Raw genomic sequence first — 14,371 nt, 5'->3', positions numbered from 1 at the left:
AACTATTGTTTTGAATCTTACGGATCTGAACATTCATATCACATGAAAGAAGTTACGAAGGATAACTATGCTAGGTAGCATTCCATATCAAAAATTCAGTCCTTATCACTTCCCTACTCGAGGACGAGAAGGAGTTAAGCTTGGGGATGCTTGATACGTCTCCAACGTATCTATAATTTTTGATGGTTCCATGCTATTATCTTGTCAAACTTTGGATGTTTTGTATGCCTTTTATATCTTTTTTGGGACTAACTTATTAACTCAGTGCCAAGTGCCAGTTCCTGTTTTTTCCGTGTTTTTGACCCCTTTCAGAGGAGGATTTTAAACGGAGTCCAAACGGAACGAAACTTCCAAAAAGATTTTTTTCCGAAACAAAAGAAGATCGGGAAGCTTGAGCACCAAGTCAGGGGGCCACCAGGGACCCCAGAAGCCCCCTAGCCGCGGCCAGGGGGGCCCGCGCATCCCAGACTTGTGGGCTCCCTGGGTCACCTCTGCCCTAGGTCTTCATCCTATATATTCCCTAAAATCCCAGAAAACATGACTGAAAACACCAACTTTGTGACATCTCGAATACTAATAATAATGATATTATTAGTACTCCGATTGCTCCCCCACTAGTGCGGAATCATACAAAATCAATGCTGCTTTGCTGAATCTTGTTATGAAAGAGCAATTCTCCGGCCTTCCTAGTGAAGATGCCACATCCCATCTTAATACCTTCGTTGAGCTTTGCGATATGCAAAAGAAGAAAAATGTGGATAATGATGTGATTAAATTGAAGCTATTTCCGTTCTCATTGCGAGATCGAGCAAAAACTTGGTTTTCATCTTTGCCCAAAAATAGTATTGATTCTTGGAATAAGTGCAAAGATGCTTATATATCCAAGTATTTTCCGCCGGCTAAGATTATCTCTCTCCGTAATGATATCATGAATTTTAAGCAACTTGATCATGAACATGTTGCACAATCTTGGGAGAGAATGAAATTGATGATTATAAATTGTCCCGCTCATGGCTTGAGTGTTTGGATGATTATACAAATCTTCTACGCTGGTTTGAATTTCGCTTCTAGAAATATCATGGACTCCGCCTCCGGTGGAACGTTCATGGAAATCACATTAGGAGAAGCCACAAAACTCCTAGACAATATCATGACAAACTATTCTCAGTGGCACACTGAAAGGTCACCTACTAGTAAAAAGGTACACGCTGTAGAAGAAATTAACTCGTTGAGTGCTAAGATGGATGAGTTAATGAAATTGTTTTCTAGTAAAGGTGCTCCTTTAGATCATAAAGATATGCCCTTGTCTTCCTTGATTGACAGTAGCAATGATAGCTTGGACGTTAATTTTGTTGGTAGGAATAATTTTGGCCACAACAATGCTTTTAGAGGAAACTATGTTCCTAGGCCTTTTCCTAGTAATCCCTCTAATAACTTTGGCAACTCCTACAACAATACTCATGGAAATTACAACAAATTACCATCTTATCTAGAGAGTAATATCAAAGAGTTTATCAACTCGTAAAAGATTTTCAATGCATCCATAGAAGAAAAACTACTGAAAATTGATGATTTGGCTAGGAGCGTTGATAGAATGTCTATTGATATTGATGCTTTGAAAGTTAGATGTTCTCCTACCAAGATCAATATGGATGAATATTTGAAAGCTATGCGTGTTTCCATGAATGAGAGTAAAGAAAGAGCCGCCCAAATTCGTGCTAGACATGAATGGCTTAAAAAGGCGTGTTCTCGTGATGAGAATCACGAAGATCTTAAAGTGCTTGGTGTGACTCCCGTTGAATCCTTGTTTTCTAGTGTCAAACCTAATGGTTATGGGGCTGGATATGAATCCACCTTGGTTGAAGAACGCCCCAATGATTCAGAGTCTATCTATCTTGATGCTAAAAGCATTGAAAGTGGAGTAGAGGGTATCAAAACTTTGAGTAGTAATGAAACTACTACTTTGGATTTCAAGGAATTCAATTATGATAGTTTCTCTTTGATTTAATGTATTTCCTTGATGCAACCCATGCTAAACTCTCCACGCACTTATAGGCAAAACAAGGCCTTTACGGATCATATCGTCGATGTTATGATAAAATCTCTTGATGAGAAACTTGAGCTGGAAGTTTCCATTCCTAGAAAGCTTCATGATGAGTGGGAACCTACTATCAAAATCAATATCAAAAACTATGAATGCAATGCTTTGTGTGATTTGGGTGCTAGTATTTCCGCGATTCCAAAGTCTTTATGTGATGTTCTAGGCTTTAATGAGATTGAGGAGTCCTCTCTTAATTTGCATCTTGCGGATTCTACTGTTAAGAAACCCATGGGAAGGATCAATGATGTTCTTATTATTACAAATAGGAACTATGTACACGTGGATTTCATTGTGCTTGATATTGATTGCAATCCTACATGTCCTATCATTCTTGGTAGACCTTTCCTAAGGAATATTGGTGCTATCATCGATATGAAGGAAGGGAATATTAGATTTCAATTTCCTTTAAAGAAGGGCATGGAGCATTTTCCTAGAAATAAAATAAGATTTCCTTATGAATCCATGATGAGGGCTACTTATGGTTTGAGCACCAAAGACGACGATACGTGATTCTATCACCTTATGCCTAGCTAAGGGCGTTAAACAATAGCGCTTGTTGGGAGGCAACCTAATGAATTTATCTTTGCTTTTGGCTTTCCGTTTTGTTGCGTCCACACCATCATAATTCTGTTATGATTCTGTCTTTTGTGTTTCTTTTTGTGTTTGAGCCAAGTAAAACCTTTATGACTAGTTTGGTGATGGTTGTTTGATCCTGCTCGAAAAAGACAGAAACTTTTCGCTCACGAAATTATTTTCCATTTTTATCCAGAAAGAGATTTTGAGTTGATTCTTTTTGCTGATGGTTTATATGCCAATTTCCCAAACTGTCGTAATGTTTCAGAATTTTTGAGATACAAGAAGTATACGAAGTATACAGATTACTACAGACTGGTCTGTTTTTGACAGATTCTGTTTTTTGTGTTGGTTGCTTGTTTTGATGAAACTATGGATAGTATCAGGGGGTACTAGCCATGTAAAAGTGAGAAAACAGTAATCTAACACCAATCTAAATAGAAATCAAGTTTGCTACAGTACCTAAAGAGGTGGTAGTTTGTTTTCTTGTGCTAATGATATCACGAGTTTCTGTTTAAGTTTTGTGTTGTGAAGTTTTCAAGTTTTGGGTGATGTTCTCATGGAAAAAGGGATAAAGAGTGGAAAGAGCTCAAGCTTGGGGATGCCCAAGGCATCCCAAGCCAAATTCAAGGACACCAAAAAGCCTAAGCTTGGGGATGCCCCAGGAAGGCATCCCCTCTTTCGTCTTCAATCCATCGATAACATTATTTGGAGCTATATTTTTATTCACCACATGATTTGTGTTTTTCTTGGAGCGTCTTGTATCGTAGGAGTCTTTTCTTTTTGTTGTGTCACAGTCATCCTTGTTGCACACCTTTTGAGAGAGACATGCACTCATCGTGAATTTGCTAGAATACTCTTTGAGCTTCGCTTATATCTTTTGAGTTAGGCAATTTAGCTCACATGTGCTTCACTTAGATCTTTTAGAGCACGGCGGTGCCATATTTTGGAGAAATAAGAACTCTCGATCTTCGCTTATATCTTTTTGAGATTGATCTCTGTGTGTAACTTGGTAGTTGGCTTGTGCTATGAAAGTAGTCCCAAAGGTGATAGGAATCCAAAGAGGATACAATAAAACTTCCATCTTCATGTGCATTGATTAGAAAGAGAAGTTTGATTCCTCTCAAATAGTTTTGAGACATGGATTTGGTAATATTCGGAGTTATGTTAGTAGGGTGTTGTGAATCTATAAATACTTGTGTTGAAGTTAGTGATTCTCGTAACATGCACGTATGGTGAACCGCTATGTTAGGAAGTCAGAGCATAATTGATCTATCGATTGTCTTCCTTTGTGTTGCGGTCAGGATCGCGCGATGGTTAACACCTACCAACCCTCCCCCTAGGAGTATGCATTTAGCACTTTGTTTTGATTACTAATAAAAACTTTCACAATAAGTATGTGAGTTCTTCATGACTAATGTGAGTCCATGGTATAGATGCACTTTCACCTTTCACCATTGCTAGCCTGTCTAGCGTCGTGCAACTTTCGTCGGTGCACAAACACTCCATATGCCTTCCTCAAAACAGCCACCATACCTACCTACTATGGCATTTTCATAGCCATTCCGAGATATATTGCCATGCAACTCCCACCGTTCCGTCTCATGACTTGTGCTGTCACTTCCATATTGCCATTCATGATCGTAAGATAGCTAGCGAGATGTTTTCAACGTCATACACCAAGCTAGATCGTTGCACATCCCAGTACACTACCGGAGGCATTTCCTATATAGTCTCCGTTGCTCTAAGTATTGAGTTGTGAGTAAATAAAAGTGTGATGGTCATCATTATTAGAGCATTGTCCCATGTGAGGAAATAAAAAAAAAGACCAAAGTTGCCCACAAAAAAAAGATATATGGAAAGAGGCCAAAGAGCCCAAACAAAAAAATAAAAAAAGAGAGAAAAAGAGAGAAGGGACAATGCTACTATCTTTTTCTACACTTGTGCTTCATAATAGCACCATGTTCTTCATGATTGAGAGTCTCTCATTTTGTCACCACCATATGCTAGTCGGAATCTTCATTTTATAACTTGGCTTGTATATTCCAATGATGGGCTTCCTCAAAATTGCCCTAGGTCTTCGTGAGCAAGCAAGTTGGATGCACACGCGCTAGTTCTCCTTTTGAGCTTTCACATACTTTTAGCTCTAAGTGCATCCATTGCATGGTAATCCCTACTCTTTCACATTGATATCTATTGATGGGCATCTCCATAGCCCTTTGATACGCCGAGTCGATGTGACCATCTCCTCCTTTTTGTCTCACAACCTCCACCACACTCTATTCCACCTATAGTGCTATATCCATGTCTCACGCTCATGTATTGCGTGAGAGTTGAAAAAGGTTTGAGAAAGTAAGAGTGCGAAAACAATTACTTGGCCAATACCGGGGTTGTGCATGATTTAAATTAGTTGTGTGGGGATGATGGAGCATAGCCAGACTATATGATTTTGTAGGGATAACTTTCTTTGGCCTTGTTATTTCAAAAGTTCATGATTACCTTGCTAGTTTGCTTGAAGTATTATTGTTTTCATGTCAATAGAAAACTATTGTTTTGAATCTCACAGATCTAAACATTCATGTCACATGAAAGAAGTTACAAAGGACAAATATGCTAGGTAGCATTCCACATCAAAAATTATGTCTTTATCACTTCCCTACTCGAGGACGAGCATGAGTTAAGCTTGGGGATGCTTGACACGTATCCAACGTATCTATAATTTTTGCTGGTTCCATGCTATTATCTTGTCAAACTTTGGATGTTTTGTATGCCTTTTATATCTTTTTTGGGACTAACTTATTAACTCAGTGCCAAGTGCCAATTCCTGTGTTTTCCGTGTTTTTGACCCTTTTCAGAGGAGAATATTAAACGGAGTCCAAACGGAATAAAACTTCCGAAAATATTTTTTCCGGAACAGAAGATACGTAGGGGGCGTGAGAACCAAGGCATAGGCCACAAGCCCCCTAGGCGCGGCCAGGGGGCCCGCGCCTAGCAGGCTTGTGGGCCCCCTGTGGCTCGTCTGTCCTACTTCTTCCGCCTATAAATCCCCGAAAAATCAAAACCACGGGAGAGATCCACGAAAATACTTTTCCGCCGCCGCAAGCTTCTGTCTCTGCAAGATCCCATCTGGGGCACGTTCTGGTCCCCTTCCGGAGGGGGGATTCGGATACAGAGGGCTTCTTCATCAACACCATTGCCTCTCCGATGATGCGTGAGTAGTTCACCATAGACCTTCGGGTCCATAGCTAGTAGCTAGATGGCTTCTTCTCTCTCTTGGATCTTCAATACAAAGTTCTCCATGATCTTCATGGAGATCTATCCGATGGAATCTTCTTTTGCGGTGTGTTTGTCGAGATCCGATGAATTGTGGATATATGATCAGATTATCTATGAATCTTATTTGAGTTTCTTCTGATCTCTTATATGTATGATTTCATATCCTTGTAATTCTCTTCGAGTTGTGGGTTTTGTTTGGCCAACTTGATCTATGATTCTTGCAATGGGAGAAGTGCTTGGTTTTGGGTTTATACCGTGAAGTGACCTCTCCTAGTGATAGAAGGGGCAGAGAGGCACGCATCATGTTGCTGCCATCAAGGGTAAAAAGATGGGGTTTTTATCTATTGCATGAATTTATCCCTCTACATCATGTCATCTTGCTTAAGGCATTACTCTGTTCGGCATGAACTCAATACACTAGATGCATGCTGGATAGCGGTCGATGTGTGGAGTAATAGTAGTAGATGCAGACAGTACCGGTCTACTTGTCTCGGACGTGATGCATATATGTATGATCATTGCCTTAGATATCATCATGACTTTGCGCGGTTCTATCAATTGCTCGATAGTAATTCGTTCACCCACCATAATATTTGCTATTTTGAGAGAAGCCACTAGTGAATACTACGGCCCCCGGGTCTACTTCACGTCATATTTTCAGCCTTACACTTTTACTTTGTTGCACTTGCCACCTTCATATCTCACTTTGCAATCAATCTTGAAGGGATTGACAACCCCTTTATAGCGTTGGGTGCAAGCTCGTTTGTGTTTGCGCAAGTATTCTCGACACTTGGCTTGATTCTCCTACTAGATTGATACCTTGGTTCTCAAAACTGAGGCAAATACTTATTGCTACTGTGCTGCATCACCCTTTTCTCTTCAAGGGAAAAACCAACGCAAGCTCAAGAGGTAGCACCCATCTCTCTCTCCCTCGTTGCCCGTAGCCACTGACCGCAGGGGCCCGCGCGTATCCGGTTTGTGACTTAGAGTCATCCGGATCGGTGTCAAAACTTGCGTCGACGTAACCCTTTACGATGAGCTCTTCGTCACCTCCATAAACGAGAAACATTTCCTTAGTCCTTTTCAAGTACTTCAGAATATTCTTGACCGCCGTCTAGTGATCCACTCCTGGATTACTTTGAAACCTGCCTGCCATACTTATGGCCAAGCTGACGTCTGGTCTAGTGCACAACATTGCATACATGATAGAACCTATGGCTGAAGCATAGGGGACGGAACTCATTTGTTCTCTATCTTCCGCAGTTGTTGGGCACTGAGTCTTACTCAATTTTATACCTTGTAACACAGGCAAGAAACCTTTCTTGGACTGTTCCATTTTGAACTTCTTCAAAACTTTATCAAGGTATGTGCTTTGTGAAAGTCCTATCACGCGTCTTGATCTATCCCTATAGATCTTAATGCCTAGAATGTAAGCAGCTTCTCCTAGGTCCTTCATAGAGAAACTTTTATGCAAGTAATCCTTTACGCTCTCCAAAAACTCCACATTGTTTCCAATCAGCAATATGTCATCCACATATAATATTAGAAACGCCACAGAGCCCCCACTCACTTTCTTGTAAATACAAGATTCTCCAACCACTTGTATAAACCCAAATGCTTTGATAACCTCATCAAAGCGCTTATTCCAACTCCGAGATGCTTGCACTAGTCCATAAATGGATCCATGGAGCTTGCACACATTGTTAGCATTCTTTGGATCGACAAAACCTTCAGGTTGATTAATATACAACTCTTCCTTAAGAAAACCGTTAAGGAACGATGTTTTGACATCCATCTGCCAGATTTCATAATCGAAAAATGCAGCTATTGCTAACATGATTCGAACGGACTTAAGCATCGCTACTGGTGAGAACGTCTCATCATAGTCGACTCCTTGAACTTTTGAAAAACCCTTTGCCACAAGTCGAGCTTTATAAATGGTCACATTACCGTCTGCGTCCGTCTTCTTCTTAAAGATCCATTCGTTTTCAATAGCATTCCGGCCTTCAGGTAGTACTTCCAAAGTCCATACTTTGTTCTCGTACATGGATCCTATCTCGGACTTCATGGCCTCCAGCCATTTGTTGGAATTCGGGCCCACCATTTCTTTTTCATAATTCGCACGTTCATTGTTGTCTAACAACATGATTGATAAGACAAGATTACTGTACCACTCAGGAGTAGTACGTGATCTTGTCGATCTGCGAGGTCCGATAGGAACTTGATCCGAAGTTTCATGATCATCATCATCAACTTCCTCCTCAACCAGTGTCGCAACGACAGGGGTTTCCCCTTGCCATGCGCCACCATCTAGAGGGACGAGAGGTTCGACAACCTCATCAAGTTCTATCTTCCTCCCACTCAATTCTTTCGAGAGAAACTCCTTCTTAAGAAAAGCTCCGTTTTTAGCAACAAACACTTTGCCCTCGGATTTGAGATAGAAGGTGTACCCAACTGTCTCCTCTGGGTAACCTATGAAGACGCACTTTTCCGCTTTGGGTTCCAGCTTTTCAGGCTTAAGCTTTTTGACATAAGCATCACATCCCCAAACTTTAAGAAATGACAACTTCGGTCTTTTGCCATACCACAGTTCGTATGGTGTCGTCTCAAAGGATTTTGACGGTGCCCTATTTAAAGTGAATGCAGCTGTCTCTAATGCATAACCCCAAAACGATAACGGCAAATCGGTAAGAGACATCATAGATCGCACCATCTCTAACAAAGTACGATTACGACGTTCGGACACACCATTACACTGTGGTATTCCAGGCGGTGTCAACTGTGAAACAATTCCACATTGCCTTAAGTGAGCACCAAACTCGAAACTCAGATATTCACCCCCACGATCAGACCGTAGGAACTTGATCTTCTTGTTACATGATTTTCAACTTCACTCTGAAATTGCTTGAACTTCTCAAACGTTTCAGACTTGTGCTTCATCAAGTAGATATATCCATACCTACTCAAATCGTCAGTGAAGGTGAGAAAATAACGATATCCACCGTGGGCCTCTATGCTCATCAGTTTGCACACATCAAAATGTATGATCTCCAACAAGTCACTTGCACGCTCCATTGTTCCGGAGAACGGAGTCTTAGTCATCTTTCCCATGAGTCATGGTTCGCACGTGTCAAGTGATTCAAAGTCAAGTGACTCCAAAAGTCCATTGGAATGGAGTTTCTTCATGCGCTTTACACCAATATGACCTAAGAGGCAGTGCCATAAAAACATGGCGTTGTCATTGTTAACTCTACATCTTTTGGTCTCAATGTTATGTATATGTGTATCATCGCTATCAAGATTCAATATGAACAGTCCTCTCACATTGGGTGCATGACCATAAAAGATATTACTCATAGAAATAGAACAACCATTATTCTCTGACTTAAACGAGTAACCGTCTCGCAATAAACAAGATGCATATATAATGTTCATGCTTAACGCAGACACTAAATAACAATTATTTAAGTTCATAACTAATCCTGATGGTAACTGAAGTGAAACTGTCCCGACGGCGATTGCATCAACCTTGGAACCAATTCCCACGCGCATCGTCACTTCATCTTTCGCCAGCCTTCGTTTATTCCGTTGTTCCGGTTTCGAGTTGCAAATATGAGAAACAGAACCGGTATCGAATACCCAGGCACTACTACGAGAGTTGGTTAAGTACACATCAATAACATGTATATCGAATATACCTGATTTTTCCTTGGCCGCCTTGTTATCAGCCAAATACTTGGGGCAGTTGCGCTTCCAGTGACCCAGTCCCTTGCAATAATAACACTCTGTTTCCGGCTTAGGTCCAGCCTTGGGTTTCTTCGTCGGATTGGCAACAAGCTTGCTGCTCTTCTTGGAGTTACCCTTCTTGCCTTTGTCGTTTCTCTTGAAACTAGTGGTCTTATTGACCATCAACACTTGATGTTCTTTCCGGAGGTCTGACTCTGCGACTTTCAGCATCGCGAATAACTCGCCGGTGACTTGTTCATCCCTTGCATGTTATAGTTCAACACAAAACTCTTGTACCTTGGTGGCAGTGATTGAAGAATTCTGTCAGTGATAGCCTCTTGCGGGAGTTCAATCCCCAGCTCAGCTAGACGGTTTGAGTACCCAAACATTTTGAGCACATGTTCACTGACAGACGAATGCTCCTCCATCTTGCAAGCATAGAATTTATCGGAGGTCTCATACCTCTCTATCCGGGCGTTCTTCTGAAAGATAAACTTCAACTCCTGGAACATCTCATATGCTCCATGACGCTCAAAGCGACGTCGAAGTCCCGGCTCTAAGCCATACAAGACTGCACATTGAACTACTGAGTAGTCCTCCTTACATGATAACCAGGCGTTATTAACATCTTGGTCAGCCGTAGCGGGTGGTTCATCTCCTAGCGCAGCATTAAGGACATAATCCTTCTTCCAAGCTTGCAGGAGCAACTTAAGATTACTAGCCCAGTCTACAAAGTTGCTTCCATCATCTCTCAACTTAGCTTTCTCTAGAAACGTATTATAATTCAGGGTGACTGTTGCGTGAGCCATTGATCTACAACACAAATATTGCAAAGTGGACTTAGGCTATGTTTAAGATAATTAGAGTTTAACTAATCAAATTACTTGCTAAACTCCCACTCAAAAAGTACATCTCTCTAGTCATTTGAGTGGTGCATGATCCAAATTCACTAACTCAAGTCCGATCATCACGTGAGTTGAGAATAGTTTGAGTGGTAAGCATCCCTATGCTAATCATATCAACTATACGATTCATGCTTGACCTTTTGGTCTCATGTGTTCCGAGGCCATGTCTGCACATGCTAGGCTCGTCAAGTTTAACCCAAGTGTTCCGCGTGTGCAACTGTTTCGCACCCGTTGTATGTGAACGTTGAGTCTATCACACCCGATCATCACGTGGTGTCTCGAAATGACAAACTATCGCAACAGTGCACAGTCGGGGAGAACACAATTTCATCTTGAAATTTTAGTGAGAGATTACCTTATAATGCTACCGTCGTTCTAAGCAAAATAAGGTGCAGAAAAGGATTAACATCACATGCAATTCATAAGTGACATGATATGGCCATCATCTTGTGCTTCTTGATCTCCATCACCAAAGCACCGGCATGATCTTCTTGTCACCGGCACCACACCATGATCTCTATCATCATGATATCCATCAACGTGTCGCCATCGAGGTTGTCGTGTTATCTATGCCATTACCACTATAGCTACGACCTAGCAATATAGTAAACGCATCTGCAAACACAAACGTTAGTTTAAAGACAACCCTATGGCTCCTTCCGGTTGTCATAGCATCGACGTGCAAGTCGATATTAACTATTACAACATGATCATCTCATACATCCAATATATCACATCACGTCATTGGCCATATCATATCACAAGCATACCCTGCAAAAACAAGTTAGATGTCCTCTAATTTGTTGTTGCATGTTTTACGTGGCTGCTATGGGTATCTAGTATGATCGCATCTTACTTATGCAAAAACCACAACGGAGATGTGCAAATTGCTATTTAACCTCTCCAAGGACTGCCTCGGTCAAAGCCAATTCAACTAAAGTTGAATAAACCGACACCCGCCAGTCATCTTTATGCAACGAGGTTGCACGTCAATTGATGAAACCAGTCTCTCATAAGCGTACGAGTTATGTCGGTCCGGGCCGCTTCAATCCAACAATAACACCGAATTGAGAAAAGACTAAGGAGGGCAGCAAATTGAACATCACCGTCCACAAAACCTTTTGTGTTCTACTCGAGATAACATCTACGCATGAACCTAGCTCATGATGCCACTGTTGGGGAACGTTGCATGGGAAACAAAAAATTTCCTATGCACACGAAGACTTATCATGGTGATGTCATCTATGAGAGGAGATTAGTTCTACGTACCCTTGTAGATCGCATAGCGGTAAGCATTAAGAAACGCGGATGACGTAGTGGTACAGCTTTGTGATTCAAATCACTGTCGTCCCATGATCCGTCCCTCGAACAGTTCCGATCTAGTGCCGAACGGACGGCACCTCCGCGTTCAGCACACGTACAGCTCGATGATTATATCGGCCTTCTTGATTCAGCAAGCAAGACAGAGAAGTAGATGAGTTCTCCGGCAGCGTGACGGCGCTCCGGTGGTGGTGACGATCTTCTCCTGCAGGGCTCCGCCCGAGCTCCGCAGAAATCTGATCTAGAGGTAAAACTATCTGGAATAGCCCTGAGTTGCACGTGGCAAAGTTGTGTCTCAAAAAGCCCTAAACCACCACTATATATAGGAGGAGGGGAGGGTCAAGCCTTGATGCACAAGGGCCTCAAGGTGTGCCGGCTGACAGGAGGAGGAGGAGGACTCCTCCAATTTTGTTTGGGAAGGAGGAGTCCTCCTCTTCCTTCCCACCTCCCTCTGTCCTTTTTTTCTTCTTTTCTTTTGGTATTTTCTTATGTGGCACCATAGCCCTTTTGGGCTGACTCCACCAGCCCACTAGGGGCTTGGTGCGCCACCCAAGGGCCTTGGGCTCACTCCTGGGTGGGTGGGGCCCTCCCGGTAAACACCCGGAACCCATTCGTCACTCCCGGTACACTGCCGGAATTGCCCGAAACTTTTCGGTAACCAAATGAAACCGTCCTATATATCAATCTTTGTTTTCGGACCATTTCGGAAACCCTCGTGGCGTCCGTGATCTCATCCGGGCTTCCAACAACATTCAGTAACCACACATATAACTCAACTATACTAAAACATCATCGAACCTTAAGTGTTCAGACCCTGCGGGTTCGAGAACTATGCAGACTTGACCCGAGGCACTCCTCGGTCAATATCCGATAGCGGGACCTGGATGCCCATATTGGATCCTACATATTCTTCAAAGATCTTATCGGTTGAACCTCAGTGTCAAGGATTCATATAATCCCGTATGTCATTCCTTTTGTCCTTCGGTATGTTACTTGCCCGAGATTCGATCGTCGGTATCCGCATGCCTATTTGACTCTCGTTACCGGCAAGTCTCTTTACTCGTTCCGTAATACAAGATCTCGTGACTTACACTTAGTCAGATTTGTTGCACGGCTTGTGTGTGATGTTGTATTACCGAGTGGGCCCCGAGATACCTCTCCGTCACACGGAGTGACAAATCCCAGTCTTGATCCATACTAACTCAACGGACACCTTCAGAGATACCTGTAGAGCACCTTTATAGTCACCCAGTTACATTGCGACGTTTGATGCACATAAGGTATTCCTCCGGTTCCAGTGAGTTATATGATCTCATGGTCATAGGAATAAATACTTGACACGCAGAAAACAATGGCAATAAAACGACACGATCAATATGCTACGTTCATAGTTTGCGTCTAGTCCATCACATGATTCTCCTAATGATGTGATCCAGTTATCAAGTGACAACACTTGCATATAGTCAGAAAACCTTGACTATCATTGATCAACTGGCTAGCCAACTAGAGGCTTGCTAGGGACATTCTTTTGTCTATGTATCCACACATGTATCTATGTTTTCATTCAATACAATTATAGCATGGATAATAAACGATCATCTTGTAATAGGAAATATAGTTATTATTATTTATCATTGCCTCTAGGGCATATTTCCATAACCTCCGACGTTGTCTCGACCATCAGCACGTAGGCGACGACGAGCCAGACCCATTCCCGTCGTCGTTAAGGCCCGAGGACGTCAGTAGCCACGTCGGCGTGCTCCTCCTCCTCTCTGGCCAAAGGTAGGAGGCGACCCCGACAGGTGTGCCCCACCTGTCGATGGCCCATCTCTCTCTCCCTCCCCGCCCGCAGCCACTGACTGCAGGGGCCCGCGCGTCAGGTTCAAACCTGACGGCGCACGCGCCTGGGCAGGCTAGTTGGTTGGCCTTTGGGCCGGCCCAGTCCCACGCCAAGCCAGGCCAGGGTCTGTAGCCTTTTTCTTTTTATTTGAAACCCGAGTTTAAATGATTTTTATAAAAAGATTTAACCAATGTAAAAATATAATTTTTCCACTGTTATTCTTCTAAAAATGTGTAGTATTAACTGAACTATTGGTTGAATTTTTGCAACAACTATTCTGTTTTATAATAATATAAAGGATTAAATTGGAATAGCTTTGCTTCCGCTAAGTTGATTTTAAAAATATTCCTTCACTAAAAACCAAAAGCAAATATTTTTAAAATAACAACCTGAATTTATCAGAAATAACCAACATTTTTAAAATGAATTTGTGATATGTTTTGGAGTGAGCTACTTATTATTTTTATCTTTATACGACGATAGAAAACTCGTGTGACGAAGCAGTCGGAGCGGAACACCTCGAAGACCCCGGATACCTAGTTGACCAAGGCAAGCAGCCCATTGACCATGTCTGAGCATATGTTATGATGCATGCTAGTGTAGAAAATATTTCCGTTGCATATGAGAATA

The sequence above is a fragment of the Hordeum vulgare genome, chromosome 7H (genome assembly GCF_904849725.1).
Source record: "Hordeum vulgare subsp. vulgare chromosome 7H, MorexV3_pseudomolecules_assembly, whole genome shotgun sequence".
NCBI classification, from domain to species: domain Eukaryota; kingdom Viridiplantae; phylum Streptophyta; class Magnoliopsida; order Poales; family Poaceae; genus Hordeum; species Hordeum vulgare.
This window is presented reverse-complemented; position numbering follows the sequence as displayed.